Genomic DNA, 4,933 nt, shown 5'->3' with positions numbered 1-4,933 from the left:
AATGTCACAAATACAAAACAAGTATGGTGATATTTTTAAATACAAAATAAACATGGCATACAGAAAACTGTATTTCCTGTCTACCCAGAGAGTCTAATGGCCTACATTAACATTAACTCTAAAATGTCCAAAACAGGGAAAAAATGTTTTTCATTTTAAATTATTCAAGTCAGCCCAGTTAACTTGCTCCTCTAAAAATAAAACTTGTGATCTCTTTTATGGAACTTATTTTCAGAAATTCACTCGCGTGTACTCTTTAATATAGCATGTTCCATTTTATAGCTTTGTTTATGGTAAAACTTTATGTGCTGCATGCCGACTTTAATACTTTAATAACATTTTCTTGGTCCAAAATAGTTTCTAGATGTTTCATTCAGCACTGTTCAGTGTCAGTATTTATAAATTACTGTATACTCTGAAACATATCTGCTCCTCTGGCAAGAAGGACAAACTTCACTATTGAATCAGGATTTAACTTTCACAACAGGCAATGGAAAGCACCTTGTTCTACTCAGTCCAGTGCTCCCAGAGGAAATCCTTTGGGAACTACACTGAAATGATTTTTAACAAACTTTTATTAACAAGTGCACACTTTGAATTCATACGAGGTTTGATTCATGAGTATATGTAATAAGTTTGCTTCTCTCTAATGATTTATAAGGTTGATATTTTTACTAAATCTTGACAAAAAATGCCCAAAATACCTAACTTTATTTTTTTATGGTTGACTTTGTTACCCATACCCATACCCCACAAGAAATGTTCACTTTATGGATTTCAACCATGTACTAATGAAAAAGATAACAGAAGTAAAGTATATTATCGTTAGGCTCTTTATGCAATCAATGTTGTAGACGTCCCAAACAAACTTTTACAGTTGTTTTTAATACATATCCTTGGGTCAAACATATTATTTGTCAGCTTGTTTCATCCTCCCAAACCATCCCTCAAACTAAGAAGTGGTAAGAAGTAATCACTCAGACACTGGTCATGTTGTATTAAGTGTATATTATGAGAAATTTTGTTTTTACGGAAATAAACCCTCAGTTCAGACTTGGTACTCATTGTATATTTTTGAAAGTCCATATGAGAAACATTTTAGATTCAGACTTTTTGTCTTAATGACTTTTATATGATTTAAGCTGAACCAGAAGTTGAGGGTCTGCCAAAGTGATATTAGAAGCTAAAACGTGGTCTTTTTCTGGGAGACGTTTCATCTTCTGTGTCTTCTTCCGTATTGTTATCATCTGGATAATTCACTAAAGTGATCACATTGCCACTGTGTGGACTACTCATTCCATCACCACCACCATCAGGAAAAGCTGAAGAAAATTTGAAGACACCAGAAGATGTTCTTTTGGAAAGGTGTGTCTCGTCTTCATTTTCATTTGTGCTTTTAGTCTCCGTACGTTTTTCATCATCATCTGGATTGTTTCCCATTGGTGGCATAACTGCTTCTCTTATATTTATGTTACGACACATTTCTTTCTTCACCTCCACGACTTTGATATTTCCATATATTGCAGAATGTAAAGCCTTCTGTAGTCGAGTTTCTCTGTCTTTTTCTTCTTCATATTTAATCTTCAATTTTTTGAATGTCTGAACGTATTCAATTGATTCAAAAGTCTTGTAAAAATTTTTGACCACATGTGCAACAAGAGACTTGATATTTTCCTCACTTATGTATTCAAATAGCTCAATAACAGCCGAATTTAAGATGTTGTAGCGAGTTCCATTAGCCACAAAAGCATTTACAACAGGCTCAAAAAGATTTCCCTGAATGATGTAATGATTATATTGTTCATCTTGAATACCAATCATCTCTCTCATTAAACGAACAGCACATAGGACCAGGAAGGTATGCTTTGAATCCATCAACATCAAGACTCTTCTGAGCAAGTCTTTTTTCAAAATGTAGTTTTTTATGTAAAATGTGTGACGTGGTACACAAAACGTGCATAGATCTAAAATTAAACTAAGCAATTGTGCTGTTTGAAAATTATTGGGGCAATTTTTGTTTTGGTCAGGTCCAAATCCATCATCTTCTTCATCTTTGTGTTTTGCAGTGGTGGAGAAAAGTGGGGCCATCAAGTTATGCATGCAGCGTTTATAGAAGAAATTTAGAAATCTGCTTCTTTCGTATTCATAAGACGATATCAGCATGGTCTCTGGGTCAAGCAGAGAACGAAGAGGTTGCATTAAGTTCATAGCACCTGCAAGTTCAGGATCAGTATCACAGATCATTTGTTCAATTACTATATTAATTAGAAGTTCCTCGTTTTTACCCTCCTGAGCTTCATCCATTGCAAACTGACGGATTACGGATGGGTTGAACTCCACTAAATAAGCAAATATAGTTGTAGCAGTTGTCTTTACTTGGAAATCATTCACGCTCAGAATAATTTTAAGAACAGGAAAAATTCCCAGTTTTATCAATGTTTCGAGTAGTGCATCTTTGCTGTGAGGATATAATGCCTGGGAAAATTCACAGAATTCCATGAAAAAAAGTAACAGCTCATGACGTTTATCATCATCTGTGGCTTTATCCTTTAACTGTGTAAAAACATCAGACAAAAACGTGTCATCATCCTGTAGCATGTTGACTATATCAACCTTGTTGAAGAAAATATAATTAGCAAGAGAAGGGAGAAGATTGTCTTCAAATATGGATGGTGTAGGCAAAAGAATATCATGAATGTACTTTATTGTGTATGTCTGATGTATCTTTTGCCTGAGTTCAGAGTTTGTTATTGGCACAACTTCCTTGAATTTTGTGCTCTGGGTAACGAATTCCCTATGCCTTTTTGGCTGAGTCAAAGCAGGGTCATACTCAAGGCATCCTACCACATCCATAATACACTCATCAGAAAACATAATCTCAAACAGAGAGGTTTTATCGAGGAATAAGATTCCTTTAACAATGTGGTGCAAATGATGCAACCCTTCAGTATTCTCTAGGTTCTCACAAACTTGGAATAGTTGCAGTAATTTTTTAATATAACTACCATTTTCCAAAATCAGAGCCAGCCTTTCCTTACGGAGAGATGAAGCAAAAAATGAATCAAAGAAATCAGCAAGGTGAGCAACTGTATTGAGTTCACAGTTAGACGGCTCAACAATATTATTGGTTTCTATTATTTCGTCAAATTGATCTGTTTCATCTAAAAAGTCCGGTGGGACTTCCTCTGATGGATCTTTACCTTGTACTTCGCATATATCTTCCCAGATCTCCTGACAGCCTTCCCGATCCTGGAAACTCAGTGCTCTACTAATGTTCTCAGCTTCAGACCAAACAATTAACGTACCCCGCCTTTTCTGATAGAGTGTGTCGGGATTTATCTTGCACTCTAAAATCCTTGAGTTGTCTGCCTCTGACCAAACAAGCAGACACACGCCCTTCAGCCGCTCAATGTAAATAACTGAGACTTGCCCCATGCCTGTGCAGTCCCATCGTGCGTCTCTGTTCTTGATGTAGACTTTCACAGGGAGCTGCGGGCCCGCCATGATGATGGCGGTGCCTCACCAAGTTGTGTTTGGCTGTGAGCCCGCGCTTTACCGTAGTTACCAATACACTGGAAGCAGCCAAGGGAGGGGATGACAGTTTGGAAAACTCGTTATAAAATGCCACCGACCATCACTGGTTAAGGGGTGGCAGGGGCTTAGAGAAGCCCAAGGTCTTTAGGTTTCCTCCGCAGGTAGTGCTACTATTTTTCTTCCTGACTGCATCCTTGATAGCCTTTTCTCTATTTTGTCCTCCCCCATCTTAAAAAGTGAGTCCGCCCGCTAGGAATATCTCAGTTCTCGCGAGAGTCTTGGTATGCTCCCAAGATTCTTTGCAAAAGAAACCTCTGACGTAACAAACACTCTACATTTAAAGGGACCGCTCACCAAATTTACAAACGGAAGCTAATAAAGTCTTTTAAGATAAATAAATGAGGGGCTGGGGATTTAGCTCAGCGGCACAAAGCCTGCCTGGCAAGCACAAGGTCGTGAGTGCGATTACCGGTAAAAACACCGAAAAAAAAAAAATAGATAAATGAGGGGCTGGGTATTTAGCTCATCGGCACAGTGCCTGCCTGGCAAGTGCAAGGTCTTGAGTTCAATTCCCAGTACCGGAAAAAAACAAACGAACAAAAAAAGAGATAAATGAATCCAATATTGTCAAATAAAAAGGAAGTGGAGGAAAAGGAGAAAAAAAGAAATGAGATGTGTTATGTGCATGTACCAATTCCCTACAATGAATGTAATCATGTACTACAAACATGTACTAATACAAATTTAAAATTTAAAAAGAAATTAGAATATGCTTATTCCATAGAGGGTTTTGCTTCTTAGAATTATTTTTACTCTCCTTTTTTTTTCTTGGCCTTCATCACACTTTATTCTAGATATTTGATCATAGAGACTTAAGGCATTTGATAAAGTTTAACTACTTAGGTCCTGACCAAGTCCACACCTGACAGTCTATGCCAAGAAAAGTTTGTACCCAATATGAAGCAGAAGCCAATGCCCTACAGACTGAGGAAGAATCAGAGAAATGAGGTTGAGTTTTCTCCATTAGGTTTGACCTACTCTGTATCACTCACTGATACATCCTTGAGGAATGACATTTTTCTGGAATGGAGTATGTCAACTCTGTTTCTTTGTTCAAGTTCATCTGAAAGCTTTATGTTTTAGCACGATGGATGACAGAATTTCCTCAAATGTTTTCTTATACATTAACACATTTCTCATTCTTAGGGAATTACTGGGCCAAAGGAAAATTGACTTGACACTTGCCAAAAGTGAATATTGACCACTACATGTCAAGTATTTTATTTCTCTTCTCAATAATGAAGATAATAATAACTTAACAGCTATTGATAGTTGAGTGCATGCTTATTATCATGAAGAACATTAATATAACCGGTCAGGAAGAAAACTTCAGTGTTTA

The 4,933-nt window shown here is 36.9% G+C and overlaps 1 pseudogene; it reads right to left on the bottom strand.

The window, feature by feature from the left end:
* Positions 1 to 997: 997 nt before the first annotated feature.
* On the bottom strand, positions 998 to 3,532 carry LOC102021386 (annotated as a pseudogene).
* Positions 3,533 to 4,933: the final 1,401 nt, after the last annotated feature.

This window comes from Chinchilla lanigera, unplaced genomic scaffold, assembly GCF_000276665.1.
Source record: "Chinchilla lanigera isolate Chin_1 unplaced genomic scaffold, ChiLan1.0 scaffold00130, whole genome shotgun sequence".
In the NCBI taxonomy this organism is placed as follows: Eukaryota; Metazoa; Chordata; class Mammalia; order Rodentia; family Chinchillidae; genus Chinchilla; species Chinchilla lanigera.
Note: the sequence above shows the minus strand (reverse complement) of the source record. Positions and strands in the feature narration are given on the sequence as shown.